Genomic DNA, 21,925 nt, shown 5'->3' with positions numbered 1-21,925 from the left:
CCTTTTTCAAGGTGGTGAATTCTTGTGTTTACGTAATCCGTGATGACTGCCTGCTTGATACAGCGTCCACTTCAACCGATGTCGCGGTGGTAATTCTGTGTGTTTGCGTATTCCGTCGCACCTCAACGCAACTGGAGGAGTGCAACACATATTCTTACGCTCATTCCATTGTTTATCCTATTGCACATGTAAATTGAAATTCAGGATTTGAATTTGTGCATTGGCTTGTAATTGACAAGCAGTTGACTTGATTGATATTGAATTGATTGATTGAATGATGATTGATTGATTGAACTTGATTGATTATTGATTTATTGATTGAACTTGATTTATAATTGAATTGGTGACGTTCATGCACTTGTGACCTACCCAGTGCATGATCCGCCCGATTTGGGTCGTCACATTTGTTGTATTGATTGTTATTGTGGGGCAGCCCTGTGGTAGCCCCAGCAAATTGATCACCGCGGCCAGAAGCGCCACATTAAACAAGCAAAATAATATCTGTTGTTTGTTTGATTAATAGGGAATCTGCAATAAACATTATGCATCAGATATTAGTGCAAGAAATATATAAAAGTAGATAGGCAAGCATGTGCTTTGTATTTTCTTTTAAAAAAAGTCTTATGAAATTGATAAAAAAAATTGCGTAAAAATAAGAAAATTCCGATTTAATGACCTCCCTGTGACTTTCATGTATTCCATAACCCAGAATGAATAATCTTTTTGTAAGAGGGATGACAATACGTTTTTTATGATGAACTGCTGTATCGTACTTAAAGACATCCTAAACAAGGGGCCAAAAACGGTTCTTACTCTATCTTGTCCTTTAAACAGTTTTACGTTCTCTTGACATATCTGATCTTTATGTCGCGGGTTCGAATTCACTGCGAGACGCCCTTCGAATGAGACCGTATAAACCGTCCCGTGTCACAGTAGATGTTGGCACGAAAAAGATGCATTACTGCTCATGATCAATGGCCCTATTAGCCGAGTAAAGGTATAAATTTGCAGCCCTCCACCAGCAAGTGGTGGCGTCTCCATATGGGTGAAAAATTTTCGCGAGGGACGTTAAACAACAAATTAACAAACAAAATAAACGTTCTCTTGACACTCAACTTCGAATTCATTTGTCAACTTTTACTTACTAGTTTATCATTACAGAAGTTTCTGAACTTGCTTGCACAAGTGCTAAGTAGGTGTTGTTTAAAATTCCAAAAACTATTTTCATTTTTTCGGATCAAAATATACCATTCCCAAACTTTTTTTCTCTTTGGAATAATCCAAAAGAGCCAAATAAATCACAAATCAAACTTGATGCTATTATTTAATTTTACTAATGGAAGATCTTTTCATGAGACCGTTAATTAACATCTATTTTCCAACTGTCACTAGCGCATAGGAAAACTCCTATACTAAGTAATTGAATAATGTTTAATTTGTAAAAATAAAAAAAAAAAAAAAGTTAATATGTGTGATAAGATGACAAATCGATTTGTATCGTGAAGACCAATTTCTTCCTCTTCGCCGCGTATCCCAACTCGTCGTGGATGTTAATTTATCGTTTTTTCAGATTTTGCAGATTTTCTATTGATGACATTTCAAACATATAAGGTTTGGTATCCAACTCCATATCAAAAAAATGGGTGATCTGGTCGACCAACCATGCAGAAACATCAAATTTATAAAGACTTTTGTGACGTCATCACTATGAAACTTAACAGGAGAACGTTTCCAATTCTAGAAACACCAGGTTTTTAAGCTTTTTTGGAAGCTTAAAATAGGAACGAACAGTTTTTAAGAAGTTTTATACTTGATCATGTGATCTAGTTTTAGCCAATCAGATACCTGGAAAGGATAGAGAAAAATAATGAAACAGATTAATATACCTGTAATGTCAATCTCATAAATGAATGTATATTTATAAAAACAAAAGTGACTGGTACTCGCTGAAGTAATATTTTTAAATTCAACTTTCTATAGTTATAAATTTCTCCTTTGTAGATTTTTATCATCCTTGACTTTTCTTTCGTCTTTCACACACATTTCTTTTTATTCCATTGGAATCCATCCAGGATAAATAAAGTCATCAATGGAATTATTTCGAAACTCTTTGGCAAACTCAGATCCGGGCCTATAAATGTTCTTATAAAATATACTGGTTCCTCGCGCCATCCATCCAATCCACCAGCCAAAAGTTCCCACAGACATGATAGTATGATTAGCGAGAGAAAGCAGGGCCATATCTTCTGCTGCTGAATTCCCTGTTGAGTAGTAAACATTTGTTTTATTTCCTAGAGCCTTTTTAGACCACTCCATATCATTAGAACCCACAATAAACAATACATTTTGTTATCTCTGTTTAAAAAAGTTCATGGCATTCTTATAGTAAGTTTCATTTGGCGTAAGTTTGCCGTACTTATAATGCCCCTTTGTTGCATAATCTCCTCTCCTGATGTGTACGCTTATTAAAGCACTATCCTTATTTACATTAAACTTCATTTCATTTAGGATATTCCTCAGTAGGACATAAGTCTTTTCCTGTATCGGTTCTTTGAAAGTAAAGATTTCCCGAATTTCCTCTTCATAGTTGATCCAGTATCTCCATGACTGAAAGTAGCCATCAAATCTTGCTCCTTTGGAAGGTGGTACACTAAGCAAATTCTCGTCATAAGATAGTCCCCATCTTTCATTGTGTAGTGGTAATGTTGAACATGCATTTTGAGGTTTATTTATTTCCGAAAGTGTGGTGTTTTGTATATTAAACACTTCAAACAATTCTGAATTTTCCGGAACAATAGGGTATAATTTTTTAATCTTTGCTATTATGTACAGGAACACGTATTCAATCATAAGATTTCCGAGTCGCCCTTTGAAATTTACACATACAATATCCTTGGAATCGTTGTAGCTAAATATTGTTTTCTTCTCAGGCTCTATTCGGTTTTCCTGAGAAGTTCGTCCAGATGTCACATGTGAACGCCATATTTGCGATTTATACAAGTGAAATATTATGAAAAGAAACACAATCCAGAATGATACCAATGGAAAGCATTCTGAAAAACATAAGATGTTCTAATTGGGTGAATGTCTTAATGTTTCTGACATTGGTTACCAAAAATACACATGCATTATTGTTAATTCTTCATGTAAGATGAGCAGAACTAGCTTTGAACAGTCCTTATAAATAAAATATATATCAAAATGGCTATAGCTTAAACTATCAAGAATCCTTACTTCTCATGAGAAATTTCTGCATACTGACGTCAGCATTGAAACTTCGTCTGCAAAATGAACATTGATAAATATATTTCTTTTTTCTTGTAAGAGAGAAGAAAGAACATCTACAGAAAAATGATAAATACTTAAAAATATGTATGATAAATTGAATAATAAATCTTTAATGACGTTCACGAGCAGCCATTTCCTTCTGGTGAGAAGGATCCTCTGGCCGATTTATCGATAGGGGACTGAACACATTAAAATTTACATGGCATATAAATTGATCATGTTGTCATCATCCTGATCTATGAAGATTATTTAATATGCAGTTTAAATGTATTTCGCTATACCCCTATGTACTTCAGGTTATCGTGGTAGTAATACCTATCTCCTATATTAATTTGTTTATAAAAATTCAACTTTTGCTTCATGCTTTGGAATAGCAGACATGTTTTAAGTTTGTTTTTTTTTAATCCTTTGTAAGTTCCTGTGACAATCGTGTTGCTTTTTAAAGAGTCAGAGAGCCTTGATTTGAAATTGATATATGTAATTACGATGCAAGAAAATTAAATTGAGGTGTTGTCAGGAGGTATGAAGTGGAAGATTTATGAAATTATCCAATATTTTTATGTTAAAGCAAAACATTGATTCTCCGTACAAATGTGTAGGAGCTTTTTTTCAACTGCAAAAAGAAAAACCTGGTGCAAATCTTCCTGAATCGTGTATTTATTTGTTTAGGGAGGGGATCCCATTTATTCTTAGCCTTAAAAGCTGGGTTTTATGCCTTGGGAAACTTGACCATACTTTAAAAAACAACTGGGCGGAGGCATACAATGAGAATGGGACCTTAGAATTTCAATACAAAAAAGGACAAAGCTCGACAACTTGCCTGAAGAAGATTCAGGTTTTTTTTTTCAACTTAACAGTTATTGCCCCTCTCTCAACAGTAGTTAATTCAAATATGCTCAAAATATTGCGGGGACAACACTTACCTGGTAATAAACAAACTGGGATTTTTCTCGAGTGCGGATTAAAGTTTCAAGCCAGAGGGGGCAAGGGTGGAGTTTCAGTAGGTAGTTTTAGTTAAACAGAAAAATAAAGGGAGAAATATTTCTTTTAAAAACTTTTTTTATACAGCAGGGCCCCTGTTAGTCGATTGCAAATGAATGTGAATTTCAATACGAAAAGGACCAAGCTCGTACAACTTGCCTGAAGAAGATTCATGGTTTTTTTCCCCAACTTAACAGTTATTTCCCCTCTTTCAACAGCAGTTAATTCAAATATGCTCTAAATATTGCGGGGACAACACTTAATAAACAATCTGGGGTTTTTCTCGAGTGCGGATTAAAGTTTCAAGCCAGAGGGGGGCAAGGGTGGAGTTTCAGTAGGTAGTTTTAGTTAAACAGAAAAATAAAGAGAGACATATCTCTTTTAAAAACTCTTTTTTATACAGCAGGGCCACTGTTAGTCGATTGCAAATCAATGTGCCGGCATTTCTATATAGTGAGGACTAAAATCTGCTGGTCCTGACCACTTTAAAAAAGTTTACGTTGCTATAAAAGGATCAAAGTTTTGCTTGCAAATAAATAAGAAATAATAAATTATAAAACACTTCTGAACAAAAGCAAGGTTACAGTAAAAAACACTTTGCAAGCATCCCCAGGAAGCAATGATCATAGTTTCTTCAATCATGGCTAGGGCGGAGCTATATTAGGGAACAGAGTACAATCAATTTTGTCTCCTTGGTGCTTGGTGCTAGGCTGGGGAACAATTGAGATTTATAAGAGAATAAAAAAAGGGAAAAACTTCTAATCAAGATAATAAGGACAAAGACGTCACAAGGGAGATGTGGCTCATGGGCCTTTTCTTTAAAGCAAAGCAGTAAATTTTTAGATCGACTTTTTGTGAATTCGGGTCAGAATGCTAAAGATTAATTTTCATGTTTATAAATTTTGCAAATTTGCCCCGGCGATGAAAACAAAAAAAATTCTGAATCTTAAAAAAAAGTTTTATTAACATGCAAAACGTAAACGTACAAGGATAAAGACATGTAAAGGAACCTTCAAACCAAAATCTTTGATTCAAGATAAAAATTATCCGGTTTATTTAAGTTTTAAAAAATATATATTAAATCCAGGTTTCTTAAAAAGATTCAATTGATTCGAACAATGTCAAATTTAGAGAAGTTTGTAGTCAAGCGTAACTTCAAAAATGTTTTGTATTGACAAAAATACAATCTACAGGTAGCAGGCATTGCCCAATTATGAATTGACACACACATTCAAAATCAAATATATTTTACTATTTTTTGTTCTTAATTTTCTTTATTGGAAATTTACTTTTGCGAGCGCATTGCATACGCAAAATTGTCAGAAATGTATCGACAGTAAATATTCCCAGATTTATATACAGTTAAAGTATATCATTGAGGGAGTTAGCAAGATTCCAGTTCCCCTAGGCCAGGACTATTTCCCGAGGCGAATAACTGTTTTATTATACCGATACATACCGATACAAACGTAGAATTTAGAAGATTCAGATAGCGTGATTTCAAAACAGGGATTAGCTCACTGAACTAAGACATGGGGATAAGTCCATTCACGTATCATACCAATGTAAAAGTAAAATCTAGAGGATCACTGATAACCGTGAATTAGCTTTCGAAGCAGGGATTAGCTCACTTGACTAACTCACAGGGATTTGCTTAAGAAGAAATTATTCTAAAAGTACATCTAGGTATTGTTGTACGAATTTCGTTGTATTATCATCAAACATCGGGGATCCTTCTATATGCCTTTTGTCGGTGTGGTGTATCGCAGAATCATAAATGTTATTATGAAAGTTGAACATCCATACGAACATAACAATACAGAAAAATACTAACAGGCCATATCTGTGTTTGTTAACCATGCTCCAATTCTGCTCCAATTCTGTAAATAAAAAAAAGCAATGTACATAAACATTTTCAGTTTTGATGAACCAAACTCTTTGAATCAAACTCATTTTTGTTTGAAAAAGTTCCCAACTTTAATATAAAATTTTTTGCCATGTCTATACTTCAAATTCCATAACTACAAAGGAACATATTTGTCCACTTGACTTAACACAGATAAAAATCCTAACTACATTGTGAATTATTCTTCGACAACAAAGACCTTGGTTTTGAAGCACTTAATGAATTAGTTTAAGCCAATCTTCAAATTATTTCCTCATTTGTTCTGAAAGCATGACTGCATTGTTTTTTCTTTAACATAAGCTCGTAATTGTTAAAGATGTTTGCACTATGTTTACAGGGCAACTTGGTAGTTTTATTAATGGTTAAAGAGGTGCCCTAGTGTCTCCAGCGTTGTTACTGATAGAAGTGCAATTTATTTGTCACCTCTTGAGGGTCTTATTACAAAAATTAGGGAAGCAGAAAAATCTGTTTTGGTTACAGGACAATAATTTTAAATGCCCAGCCAGTGAGATCTTTAATTTTAAAAAAAGCACACCAAACAAAAGTTTCAAAATAATCCACTGTTTCAATATAGCGAGTATAATATACTACCTAAAGAAGAAATAATTCAATAAATATAACACGTACGACACAATCGTAGAAATGGTAATAAACAATTTAAAAAAAAATATGCTTATGATAGATTACACCAGGATTCGCATAGTCGGTCATTAAGCTGGTGTCTACACGATCAATTGTCCACAGTCAGCTCTTTGGATCGAATCCTGTTGTAACAATTTTAAAAATAGTATTTATATTTCAAACATTTTTAGAAATCATAAGGCATTAGGATATACATGTAACTATTTTGACTAATGTAACTTGATATTGCTATTAAATTGTATTTATTGATGAAAAATGCCACAAGCATAGTACTATCTAAAAAAAAGGTTTGGATCAACACACATTGCTTTAGGACCATTAGCACTAAATAGCTATTTTTCTTGATAAAGTACTTTTAGATCTCCTTCTAACCGGTCGCGGTAACCTAATTTTAGAGCGCTCGCTGGTTCGATTCTCTTTTTGGGGGCCACGTCAAACCGTATAGGTGGTGACTGTTCCTGTAATTTTCCAAATTGATCCCTTGGGTTCCTTTTCTACAAAACATTAGATTTATCTACGGCTGGGGGCATTTTTCGACGTCGAAAAATAACCACAGTCATTTTTTATGGGTGTCATCATTCGTCTTTACACCAGCATTAGAAATGCAAGACACTGGTCTTTCGGAGTGCCAAGAATAGATCTAAATATAAAAACACTTCACCGGTATTTGGTGTCGTCATAATGAAAAATCTCGCAAGCAACAAATAATCAACCTAAAAGTTTCCTTCTAGAAGTGTTTTTAACACGGTTACTGCAAGGCTGATGGTTCACATTTTTGGTATATAATGAAAGAAGCGAAAATGAAAATGCAGAATCCCATTTCCCTAACAAAAATACTATAGTTAACTATAGTTTACCATATTTAATTATAGTACCAAAGTAAAAACTTTGGAACTTTGCTTTACTATAGTGAAAACTTTGGAACTTTGATTTACTAGAGTAAAAACTTTGGAACTTTGATTTACTATAGTGAAAACTTTGGAACTTTGATTTACTATAGTAAAAACTTTGGAACTTTGATTTACTATAGTGAAAACTTCGGAACTTTGATTTACTATAGTGAAAACTTTGGAACTTTGATTTACTATAGTATTTTTTTTTGTTAGGGTTACAATAATATTACATACCTGGCTATATAATGTTCTCCAACATTTGAAGAAAACCAAATCAAGGTACATGTATTTCGATCCTCGGGTACTTAAAATCAGCAGTTAAGTAATTAAAAAAATTTAGCTCACCTGAGACGATGGCTCAATGAAATATGAAGATTACGAACAGTATTCAATTTCGAAAGTCCGATGAAACGACACAAATTTGGAGCACAGCAAACACAGACCTCAAAATTTAGAGGTGGGATCAGGTGCCATGGAGGAGTGAGAATCCCTTTCCGACCGGTCACACCCGCCGTGTGCTCAAGTGAGCTTTTCTGATCGAAGAATGTCCGGCATCTGTCTGTCGTCTGTAAACTTTTCTCATTTTCAATTTCTTCTCAAGAACCACTGGGCAAAACTTGCCACAAAGCATCCTTGGGTGGAGGGGATTTAAATTTGTTCACAGGAAGTGCCGCGCCCTCTTACAAGATGAGTTAAAATTCGTGAAAATTTGGTGACATCTTTTAAAAATCTTCTTCTCAAGAACCACTTGGCAAGAAAAGATGAAACTTATGTGAAAGCTTCATTACATACTCTATATTCAAGTTTGTTCATATCATAACCCCAGGGGGTAGGGTGGAGCCACAAGAGGGATCAAAGTTTTACATAGGAATATAAAACAAATGTCTTTAAAAATCTTCTCGAGAACAGCAAAGCTATGATTAGTCATATTATTATAGAAATATCCTCAGGTAGTGTAGATTAAAGTTTGGTCCAATCATGGCACCTGGGGGTAGTGCAGGGACACAGTGGGTGCTCAAAGTTTAGCATCGGAATATATAGGAAATACCTTTAAAAATCTTCTTCTCAAGAACAGCTAATATAAGCCATTATTCATATTAATATAGATGTATCCTCAGGTAGTATACATTCAAGTTTATAACTATCGTTGCCCCGGGGGGGGGGGGGGGGGGGTAGGGCAGTCCCACAACAGGGGGGTCGAAGTTTACCATAGGAATAAATAGGAAATATCTTTGAAAATCATCTTCTCAAGACAACTGAACCATTATTAGTTATAATACAACAGAAGTATCCTAAAGTAGTGTAGATTCAAGTTGGTTGAGATAATGACCCCCGGTGTTAGGGCGGCTCCAAAATAGTGGGTTAAAGTTTTACATACATAGGAATATATAGTTGTAATGGTTAAGCATTTGAGTAAAAAAACACATTGATGACCTCAAGTAATGGAATGACCTGACAACCCTTGGAATGGACTAGCCAAATCAAAGCTGAGGGAAAGTCAGGCATTCAGAAGCTTGCTGAAGAAGTGGATGTTGAATCAGCAATAAAGAAGTTAATAAAGGGGAAGAACAAAATAAAAGTATAAGGGTTGTGAACACCAGTGGCAAGTATCCTAAGGAATTGATGTCAAGTACTGCGTGTAGAAAATCTAAAGAAGATTGAGACACCCGAATCTTATCTATCAATGGGAGCCTAGGGGTGAAACACGGTAAAATAAGTACCTTACCCAGTCCCCGTCTCTTGATAAGAGAAATTTTATGTACTGTGTGGTATACCCTCAGACAGAGCTGTCTTAAAAATCATTCCAATCTTTAACTCAAACAGAGTAAAAGGAAAACCTATATATCCCTTGTAAGAACCTGATCATACACTTTACATAGGAAATATCATTGAAATCATCTTCTCAAGAACAACTAAGCCATAATTAGTCATAAGCAGTCATAAGTCATAAGCAACTTTAGGTATTGTAGAATCAAGTCTGTTCAAATCGCGACCCCAAGGGGTTGGAGAAACAACAGAGGGTCAAAGTTTTGTATGAAAATATATAGGAATCATCTTAATAAATCTTCTGCTCAAGAACAGAAAAGCCATGATTAGTCATATAATTATAGAAGCATCCTCAGTAATGTACATGTAGATTCAAATTTGTTCAAATTTAGGGTGGGAAGATTGGGGCCACAATGAAGAGATCAGAGTTTTACACAGAAAAACATAGGGAAAAATCTTTAAAATTCTTCAGTTTAAGAACAGCAAAGCCATGATTAGTAATATTGATATGGAAGCATCCTGAGGTAATATGAATTAATGCCCCCCTCCTCCCCCGTTCAATACTGAACCGTTTTCTGCTTCTTCCTAGCCAATGTGCTCAGGCGAACCATGTGGCCCATGGGCCTCTTGTTTTTAAAATGTCACTGAATTCACAAAGCTGTGTATTGAGTAATACCCATGGTATTTCTTCAAATTTCATCATCAAAGAGGCCTGGACACAGATTTGAAGTTAATATTTCTCAAATTTTCTGTATAATTTTATGACATAAGTTGCTTTAGCTTTCACATGGAAATATATTTTAAAAAAGCGTGTTCCGAAACTTCTTTTATCTGGAAATTATTGAAACTACGAATTTGGGAACGCGTTTGATTGACACAGAAAAAATGTATTCTTGCACTTTCACAAAGTACACTTTATCCTCAATATTTAAGAAAAGTAGAAATTTTGATGTGCATTAATGAAAAATATTAAAACTATAATCCAGAAATCAGAGTAGGAATATGAGAAAGCAAAACCAACTCAGGCCGTGCTCAGTTTAAAAAATTGAACACACCTGGTGAAACGTAAACATTAATAATAACAGAGCTCGTGCCTTGTTTACAAAAAGATGTTTGACGTGATGTAAAGAAGAATGTCGTTGTTATTGAATTCTACGAATATTCATGTAAGTTCAATTTATTTAACCCGTTTTATTTTTTGAATAAGTGTAGAAATTTAAAATGTAAACGGTGAAACTGTGTTTAGACCCTTTTAAGGTTAATCATATTACATAGGGAAAATCATCAAGCTTTAAATATATTCCAAGGAAATGCGAATAAATGCACTTATTATGCATTTTCTAATTGGAAATTCATTAATGATATATTATAGGATTAACAAGGTGTGTTTTTGAAACACTAATGCCCCCGTATGGCAACTTATAGCAAAGGTTAAACTTTCTCAAATGCAAATCAAATGCAAATGTTGGTACCCAAAGTAAGGTTTTGTCTCGAGGAATATATTTGTAAAATATGAAAGCTCTAGCAGCAACAATTGAACAGATATGGAAAAGGTTAAAGTTTTTTCCAAAGTATGTCAAACATCAAGGCCAAGGTCAAAATTAATGGTGTCCAAGGAAAGGCCTTCTCCCAAGAAATACACAGGTGAAATATGAAAGCCGAAGTACCAATCGTTCAAAAGATATGACCAAGGTAATGGTTTTTCAAAAGTAGGTCAAACTCCAAGGTCAAGGTCAATGGATTACAATTGTCGGTATCCAAAGGAAGGTAATGTCACAAGGTTTACATATGTGAAGTATGAAAGCCCTATCACCAACCGTTTAAAAGTAATGACCAAGGTTTCCAAAAGTAGGTCAAACTCCAAGGTCAAGGTCAAAGAGTCAAAGTTGTTGGTATAAAAAGGAAGGCCTTGTCATAAGAATTACATATTTGAAATATGAAAGCCCTAGCACAAGTTATGGCCAAGGTTAAAGTTTTCCAAAAGTAGGCCAAACTCCAAGTTCAAAGGGTCAAAGTTGTTTGTATCCAAAAGAAGATCTTGTCAAAAGGATTACACATGTGAAGTACGAAAGCCCTAGCACTAACGGTTGAAAAGTTATGGCCAAGGTTAAAGATTTTTCAAAAGTAGGTCAAACTCCTAGATCAAGGTCAAAAAGCCAAAGTTGTTGGTATCCAAAGGAAGGTATTGTCACAAGGATTATACATGTGAAGTATGAAAGCCCTAGCACCAATTGTTCAAAAGTTATGGCCAAGGTTAATGTTCGGTAATTTTGCAAAACTGGATCAAACTCCAAGGTCAAGGTCAAATATGGTGGTACCCAAAGAATCGTCTTGCCAGAGGGAATACACATGCGAAAAATGAAAGTCATGTCTCCAACCAATCAAATGTTATGGACAAGGTTAAAGTTTTTGCTTACAAACAGACAAACAGACAAACAGGGCAAAAACTACATACCCCCGAATCTTCGATACATTTCGAATCTTCGATGCGAAATATAGGATTTAGTTTTCCAATTTACTTATATTGTTATAAGATACAGAACATAGTAAGAAGACCATGTGTTAGCCCTGTAAAATATCACAGATTACTTCAAATATCATTCCATACTTATATGAACATTGGTATCTACAGCAATATTAAAAGATTTCTCAGCATGTTTCAAATGTAATTTTTTGGTACTTATACATTATACATATGCATGGGGTGCAATGTCTCTTTTTATTAACAAGATCAAACTAACAGTGCCTAGATATGGAACGTCAAAAATAATAATACTGCAATGTGTTCTTCTTCGCCCTACAACTATAGTCCTGCTGAGCTATTACTGGTGACGTAAATATGGTTAAGAACGATGATTTTAAATCATTATTTTAGAATAGCCAAGCTTTAGGGAACCCCGATCTTTCAAATGGCGTCGTAATTTTGTAAACGTTATGAATTCTGTGGAAGATTATGCCAGGCAATGGGTCAAACATGAAAAAAAGACCTTGACATTTGTCAGAATGCATTAAAAGTATTGGATGGATGTTGAAACCTCGAATTAAGCGATTGAGGGGCAATATGAAAACCATCTATCTTTCTGTCTTTAATAATTCAGAAGTGAGTAAAAGATTAGATAGATTACACGATCAGTATATACTGGTCCCACTGGCAAAGCAGGTAACAGCATTGTGTTTGTTTGTAAGGCTCATTATTTAAATGTATTTTAGACGATCTAGGATTTAATTCTACAAGTGGTAATCCAACTTATACCATAGCTCCCTTTATAAGGAGGAAATTCTTTAAAATACGTTGTCAGTTTTAAATATTTTTAATATTCCCAACAATCCAAATAAATTTGAATTGCCACAGCTATACTGGATTCCTAAACTTCATAAAAGTCCTTACAAACAAAAGATACCTAGCGAGTTCCAATAATGTTCTACCAAGCCTCTTTCTTTACTCATCTCTAAAATATTAACAGCAGTGAAGGAGAAACTTCAGGAGTACTCTACAACAATATATTCGAGAAGAAGTGATAATCAGATGTGGATACTTCAAAACTCTAAGGAACTTTTAAAGAAAATTTGAAATCACAAAATTTTACCAAATTCAGTAACATCAAAACGTACGACTTTTAACAATTTATACAACCATTCCCTGCGATAAATTAAAGTCCAGGCCTTATGACATCATTGACAGCTGTTTTATTTTTAATAAAAATGGAACTTGTGAATTTACTTATCTCATCTTTGTTCATTTGCAAAATTAGTTTGGTAAAAAAAAAGTCTGATGGTACACACAAGTAGTTGGAGGTAGATATTAAAACGATGGTGGGTTTCTGATTGACAACATCTATGTAGTTTTTGAAGATCAGGTCTTCCAACAATCTGTCAAATTTCTAAAGCGAGGCACGCTTTTGACAAACAAGTTGATGAAACAAGGATATCAACATTCTCGTTTAAAGTCATCATTTTGCAAGTTCTATGGTCGATATGATGGCCTTGTTAGCAAATACAATCTGTCATTAAATCAAATGCTGACTGGCGCTTTTCATACAAATTGTCAGGTCGTTATTTAAACACTGAATTGTCTACGAATTTTTCCGTTTGCCCGACCATGACCAGGAGCATACGGCGGGTGTGACCGGTCGGCAGGGGATGCTTACTCCTCCGTGGCACCTGATCCCACCTCTGATGATTTTAGAGGTCCATGTTTGCTCTGCTCCCGATTTGTATTGTTCCAAGGACTTTTGAACTTATATCCATATTTCTTTCTAAGACTCCAAACAACACTGAATGGAATTAAGATGCAAAAATGCAAATTTTTACACAAAAAACATTTCAAGTTCCATTTTGAAACTTATTTAATTAAATGATAATTTTAAGAGTTATTGCACCTGGCTGAGGAGCCTTTAATATGGATACCTCTTATTTTACTGTTCAAAATGTCATATATCATGAGCAATTGCTGCTATCAGGAGAAGGATGTATAAAGTAAGAAAAGGAGATTTGACAGATACACAATGAAAATTTGTGGCTTGATCGTGACCAAGCAATCTAACCACTAAACTATCCAGATCCTTGCTTAATATATAATGATATTGGAAGGTTTATGTCAATAATACCAATCATGCACTATCTCTATGAGAAAACAACTCAATTTCATATGTAACACATGCATGCTATAGCTGTCTCAAAGTCATCTGAATGTGATTTGTGTAGGTTAACAATTATTATAGCGACAAGGGAATTGGGACACAAACAGATACGGAGTAAAATACAGATCAATTAACTTTTACAAAGTGTGTTTGTTCATGTTTCCCTGCTATTGAAGCAGAGTATCAAGTTTCAGATAAGGTTTTCATCAATCTCAAATTGTTCACAAGTCACCCTGGTGCAGATGATCGGTTGACAAAATTTCATTGGTTGACTATAAATAGTTAAAGGACTATAGATCTTTTAACAATCGAAACAGTTATTGTTTCATTTTCCATAATATGCATGACTGATCCTTGGATTACTGCATTGGAACAATTCCAGTATTTGTCATATGATAGTTTTTGTGCAGAAATAAAATCCAAAATTGTATTAATATTAATATTTTATATTTGAAATGAAACGACACAATGATAATGAATGTGGAATGATAATAAAGACATAATAAAGACATACAAGTACATACAGTGTAAATTTCACAGCCTGGACCGCAAAATAATATATAAATACTGCATGTAGTTGAGTGTAACATTGGAAATTTTCACCCCAAGAAAACCATTGTCAACCGAGGCGCAGCCGAGGTTGACAATGGTTTTCGAGGGGTGAAAATTTTCAATGCCACACTCAACTACATGCGGTATTTATTATATTATACTGAATGTTTTATACAAATACATATTACAGTGAACCTTGCGCGCATGAATTCTGCGCAGTCAATATTTTTTTGGAATAACACCCGTCGTCAAGCAATGTTAACTGTTGCTACGCTGGTGGGCGTGGCTTCCATATTCAGCGGGTAAAAGTGTTTTTTAAAAAATGCTTCTCGGCGAATCAGATTCAACTAATTTACATGAAAGTATAATATATGCCATTAATTAATTACCGCAAATTGACACTGCAAGAAAACGTGTATGACGCAAAAGCATTTCGGACTTTTCTGAATGTTATTGGACATATACCATAATTTTTGAAACTGTCTTCAGTATTATGAAATTTTATTTTCATACAGTAAACACGCATAAAATTTAATTCAATTCATAAACTTAACCATTTCATGACAGTTCGCATGTTTACTGTAAGAGATATAATAAATAATCAGGTTATATTTTGCATACAGTACTTATAATTATACGTTTATTACATAATAAGATTGTTTATAATACAAACATTGTGAAATTATGAAGATAATCCAAATATAGATTAATCGAAAAAGTATACACCAAAAACAAGCAACTGATGAACAGTTTGGAATTTTAGGGTGATACCCTACATGTACATGTATTAGTAATTATAAAAATTGAATGTGTTATGATTTGATGCAAAGATAGTAACAAGTTTAAATGAAGTAACCAAATGAAGTTTTTTTTTTTTATATAGACATGAATGTTAGCGTCTTTTTTATCCACTATAGAAAAGCTACAATTTTAACACTGTAATGTTACTCTGTAGAAGTCCAATCAAAAACTACAAATTGTGAGCAGAGCAACCACTGACCTCTGATTGGATTAGATGTCATGAGGTTGTCACAAATATCATTGTGTCAATGTTTTATTATTAGTTTACTGGTTCTACAAGTTTGGCCAGTTATTTATTCTAGATATTTGCTGGGTCCTTCTCAGAAGCGGCCTGGATGTCGTGTCAGTGAAGAATATCATATTAAAGGACTTATCGCATGATCTTTCAAAAATCGTAATTTTATGAAAAATATTATCTATAACCTTATTTATAAAAATACTGAATACAATAAACGTTGTTGAAAGCATATTTTAAGAGATATGGAGAGTTGAAATTCAAATACGGCAATATGCATATTTCAGTCGGATTTCGCCGAAATACTGCTCTGACGTCATAGGCGACAATTCGGTGATAGAGAGATGAGAATATGAACACTATTTACGTAGTTAACAACGACAAATGCAGCTTAATTACGAAAAATGCTGAAAAAATCAATTCCTTATATGCTTTTCAATTACTATCGAACATTAATTTGTTCTAAGGTATAAGGCTTTTAAGATATTTTCGTTTTTTATTCAAAACATTTAGAACCTGTAGCTCTAATTACAGCAATGTTTCGAGATCGGGAAATTATTTTTCAAGATCGCCATCCTTTAAAAAACATATGAAGACTTGCATAAATTAATGTTATATACAAAACGAAGAATAACAAAGTTATATAATGTTTAATTTGTGAATCAAATAAGTTAATACATGTGATAAGATGACAAATCAAATTGCATTGTTATGGCGAGTTTCTTCGTCTTCGCTGCGTCTCCCTCGCTATCGTCGCTGCTATTTTTACAAAGTTAACAGATTTTTCAGATTTTTTCTTGCTGACAATTCTAACATATAAGATTGAATATTTAATTTATATCGATAAAATAAGTGATTTGGTCTCCACAACGCAGAAAATTCAGGTTGTATCGCGTATATTTTAGTAAGATTAATGAAGAGCTGATCAGCCATTGTCGCCTTTGACGTCACAGGGTCACGTGATCGCTATCTAATTAACTTAGATTTTTAATTCAGGGGTTTTCATTTGAGTCAATAATTGGTTAATTACCGCGATTTATCCACAGTAAAAACACAGAATTTATAAATTGTGGTCATAAGGAACGTAATACGCTTTTAATTTCAAATAATTTAGAAACATGCGATAAGTCCTTTAATAAGAATGTCAAAGGTAGATATAAATGAAGACCGATTTATAAATATACATCTCTCTCTCTCTCTCCAATAATAAAATGGAAAGTTTCTGCATTCGAATAAAAATACATTGATCAACATACGAAGTAACACCCCTCCCCCCCCCCCATTATCCTCAACAAACAGACACACACATACACTTCTAATTTCCTGACCAATGTACATATGCACGTCGTATATGCATATCAAGAACTTTTACTGGACCAATGGTCAACCTTTGTTACAGAATGTCAGTGAAGAATATCATAAGAATGTCAATGGTGGATATAAATAAAGACCGATTTATAAATAGACATTTCAATCAAAGTTAAGTTGATGTTTTATACGTTTTTGTTAAAAATGTTAGAAACAGAGTTCAATGATATACATTTAGATTACGTCATGTCCGTAAAAGCCTTAAGATTTGACTCATAGTCATAGATCTGTCTGTCTATTTCGTAAAGCGAGTTTCCCCATTGTTATATATTTAAATCAATTTTGTGATGATTTGCGTTGAACATAATACAAAAAATAATTATATTTTGTTTTATTACATTTTGTTTTATTACTTTTTGCGTTGTCCTCAACGTAAAAATTAAGTAACGCAAAATGTAACAACCAAAAAGTGCATAATTACATTTTCCTTTAATCCAAACGCAAAATGTAATAATCCAAAAATCATGTTATTACACTTAGCATTATTACATTCTGTATTGATCTCAACGCAAACTTAAACAAGCTAATTCAGAGAATTTGTGTCCCCCGCTTAGGGAAAAAAGAAGAGCATGCGCAGTTGGGGGGGGGGGTGTCACACTGCCCCCCCCCCCTGTATTTGTAGAATTACTAAATGTATACATGTATATTGAAGCAAATTTAAAAAAAGCCAATATGGATATAAAGATTTGATTGCTTATTCTTTAATATGTGTACATAGAAGATTCTTTTTAATATATATAGAATCTTTATCACACTGTAATAATGATTTTATGAGTTTGTACACGCCAGACATCATAACTTTTTCATTTCACATGTTGAATAGTATCATTTAGTAAATCCAAAAAAAAAGAGAAAAAAAAAAACATTTAAAAAAGAAAGAGAATCGTCCGGGGATTGAACCCTGACCTCTCGCTTCCTAAGCGAGCATCATACCATTAGACCACAGAGACACTTGAATGTACAAGAAATTAAATGCAAACATTAAGTCACATATAATGTTTATTTTCACGTTCGATATTGTCAAAATTTTAATCAATACATGGTGTCTTATTTAGCCTTTACTAAACAGTTCTAATATATGTAATTAGAATATAAAGTCCGCCGACAACCTGTATTATACGTAATTATTATAACACTCCACATGCCCCTGTGCTAAAAATAGTGCCAAGCGACTTTTAATACAATAAATAAATAAAATAAAAAACGGGGTGCGTAGTTAGAATAATCTAACTGTGTCTCGGGATGACCCTCACCACAGTTAGAATGCCCCCCATATACCCGTAATGTAGCAGAAAATTGCAGAATCACTCCGAAACGATTTCGGAGAAAATTAATGAAGTTGCATTGAACAGGTTGGGGACAGTTCCTTTTTCGGGGAAGTATTACTATAAAACGGGATTATTCCTCTTTTCAGTAATAAAAACATTACTGTATACGGGAATTTATACTCGTTTACCCTCTATTCTCGTATTTGCTTTAAATAAAAGTTTAAGTGCAAGAATTTTTTCACATCCTCTAAATATTTATAGTCTATTTAATGTATGTATGCTCAAAACTACAATATTTATAGCTGCAAAATGCTGAAAAAGAGTGATTAAATATTTCTACGATATAAATTTCTTACGGAAACTTATCTGTGTTGAAATTGTGAGATTGAATACGTTCAGCACTTGATAACTCGTTCATGAAATTATTCGTTATAATTTAATTTTATATCATTTCTTTCAAAGACATCGTAAAAATAATTTTTTATACCACTGCTTCTTTTACAAATGAAAATTATTATTTGAAATATTAAATTTTAAAACACAGTCTTTCAAAGATGGTTTTAGCATGAATATCCTTATAAGATTCCATACTTTTCGTATCATTTATCAACAGGAAAAATTAAAGTATAAGTCGTGGATTACTGCTGCACGTGAGTTTAAATTCCTATGCATGTTCAAAAGATGCCACCTCTTCGAAACCAAGCTATGAAATTTTCCGTTTTTGAACAAATAATAATATAACTTATAAGGGAAATATTCACATCCGTTTGAAGAATACTCTGATGTCGTACGATTAAATCTTATCTTACTCCCGTCTGCAGCACTAAAGGACCGAAATTTTTTGTCAGCGAGGTTGGTTTATTAAAGTGTAAACACATCACGTCGTATTTTTCATGCACTTTTTTAAGAAATGAATTTCATTTTTGAAGATTCATGAGGACATGAACTACGACGCTTCACGCCGGCATATTTCATGAAGCGCGTTAGCGCTTCATGATAAATATGCCGGCGTGAAGCGTGGTAGTTCATGTACCTCATGAATTTTCAAAAATGAAATTCATTTCTTATATTTACATTATTTTTCTGATGATTTGCCACAAATAACGCCATTCAACTGTCATTTTTAAAGCAAAACAGTTTGCACTATAGTTTTGACGTCAAGTAAGGTATAATGACGTAACAATGGAGATATTCATGCCCATTCATGGTAGTTCATGAGAAAATGAACTGTATTCTATTTTGTAAAGAATCATAGGGGAAATTCAATGGAAATGTAAATATTATTTAATAAACGGATTTGGGGTATTATTTTAAAAATATGACGAAAATTCCCGTATACAGTAATGTTTTTTATTACTGAAAAGAGGAATAATCCCGTTTTATAGTAATACTTCCCCGAAAAAGGAACTGTGCCCAACCTGTTGAAAATAACAGATTTTTCATAGTAAAGTTAGTGTTATCTCCCGTATTTTCTTCTGCTACATTGACAATACACGAAACGCATTCTATCGTTAAACCGGGTCCGTAGGACATTTATCATTTTCTGTCTAGGGGTGGGACACTTCGAGAGGGGCGAGAGAGGCTATAGGGAGTTATAATATAAAATTTCGTTGCAAAAGCTCAAAAGCCTCTTGAGATATGGCCCGGAAACAAAAGTGTTACACACAGACGGAATTTATGAATTTATGACATTGAACTTTGACCTTTTGACCTCAAAATCTACAGAGGTCTTCCTTAGGCCACAGGGAGTTGTCATGTAAAATTTCATAACAAAAGCTCAAAGAATTCGCGAGATATCGCGCGGAAACGAAAGTTTTAAAACAGACAGAATTTATGAAGTTATGACCTTGACCTTCGACCTTTTGACCTCAAAATCAATACAGTTCTTCTTTAGGCGATAGGGAGTTGCCATGCAAAATTTCATTGCGAAAAGCTCAAAGGGTTCTCGAGATATCGCGCGGAAACGAAAGTGTTACAGACAGACAGAAATACAGACGGACGGACGGACAGAGCCAAATTGATATCCCCCACTTTCAGTGAAAGCGGGGGACAATAACACAAAACGTTATATTCCCAGTTTATCACATTTTGCGTTGTTATTACATTTCGCTTTGTAACAGTGCATCTTATGTTTCCCCTGCTTAGTGATCTTGCGATTCAGTTATCTATATATTTTGTAAGCAGCGTTGAGTTGTAAGCCCTAGACGACAGAATCTTTGTATTATTTTAAATGCCACAGTTCACTGAAATTTTATAAGCTATTGCTTTGTGCACTTGACGTAACGTGTTGAATTGATGTGGTGCATTGTCTGGGGCGGTGACTCGGCTCTCTGGGACATGGTGTACTTAGGAGGATATGGTGCCCGATAGACGATATAGTTAAGTGTAAATGTAGAGGGAAACCATCCGGTAAAGAGGCCATGTGGAAGAACGCCATATCTTTTTCTTCATATTTATTGTACACGTGAATAAATCCATTGTTAAATTTTACCAGTTTTTTTTTCTTTTTTTCGGGGTAAACAGGAGTACTTTCGTCCAAATTAAGACTTGTTGGGTATTAAATTAGGTAATGTTAAGAGTTCAATGCGATATATCGAATCAACATAGAATGAAAATGAATATATCTCTTATCTTGTGATGGATCGTCAATAAAATTACTTTGTCAAAAATCAATCTGATTCTACACACAAGTAGTCTATGATTGATATTAGAAGGATGCTGGAGTTCCTCATTGACAACATATATGTAGTCTGTTCCAACTAACAGATGGGATTTTGAGGGCACTAATTGTGCTCCTCTATTAGCCGACCTGCTATAAAGCAGAATTTAATTAAAAACTTCCTTATGAGAAGAATACACTTGCTGTGGTCCTCAACTCGATACTATCGACAACGCGTTATTAATTAACAATAGTTACTTCCATTTATATAACGAAGTGAACTAAAAATAAAAGAAACCCTCAGAGTCTGCATGCTACAACTGTTTCATTTCTGATGTCTTCTGATTATAGACGATAAGGACAAACTAGAATTAAATTGTAAGAACGAGATGACTTCAGCTTTTCCAACGTCGACTGTCCTTATTTATGTAGTAGTATTCCGCTATCACATGCATATGGTCTTTACTTCTCCCAAATTATCCGATACTCAAAAGCGTGCTTTGAGTACGACCATTTTTTTTAAATCGAAGCAGGCTACTAATGATAAGTTAATGTAACATGGCTTTCAACAACAACCTCGTTCAAAGTCAGCGTTTCGTAAATTCTATGGTCGCTTTCATGCTCTTGTATATAGTATAACCAATCAATGGGTCGTATTTTGGCTGTCTTGTTTAAAACCAATTGTTAGGCCTTTTATTCTCTGCTAAGTTTAACTGCAGTATATTCGGTCGACCTGATCAATACAGGCTCAATAGGGCTCACGGCGGGTGTGACCAGTCGACAGAAGATGCTTACTTCCATCTGATCTCACCTCTGGAATTTCCAGGGGTCCTTGTTTTATGATCTGACGCCATTTGTAATTTCCATCTCTCCGGTCGGGTGACTTGCTTGGAAACAGATGCGATTAACACCTAAATTGCAAGTA

General features: G+C 34.1%; 1 protein-coding gene and 1 pseudogene across 1 annotated transcript in view; one reads left to right on the top strand and one right to left on the bottom strand.

The window, feature by feature from the left end:
• The window catches only part of LOC133190369 (RNA binding protein fox-1 homolog 2-like), a 443,535-nt gene that overhangs the window by 55,928 nt on the left and 365,682 nt on the right, over positions 1-21,925 (top strand). The gene's annotated exons all lie outside the window — the stretch shown is intronic.
• Positions 1,952-21,854, bottom strand: LOC133190591 (galactoside alpha-(1,2)-fucosyltransferase 2-like; annotated as a pseudogene).

Source organism: Saccostrea echinata, unplaced genomic scaffold (assembly GCF_033153115.1).
Source record: "Saccostrea echinata isolate AGI-Se365-2 ecotype Australia unplaced genomic scaffold, CSIRO_AGI_Sech_v1 ptg000022l, whole genome shotgun sequence".
Lineage (NCBI taxonomy): Eukaryota > Metazoa > Mollusca > Bivalvia > Ostreida > Ostreidae > Saccostrea > Saccostrea echinata.
Note: the sequence above shows the minus strand (reverse complement) of the source record. Positions and strands in the feature narration are given on the sequence as shown.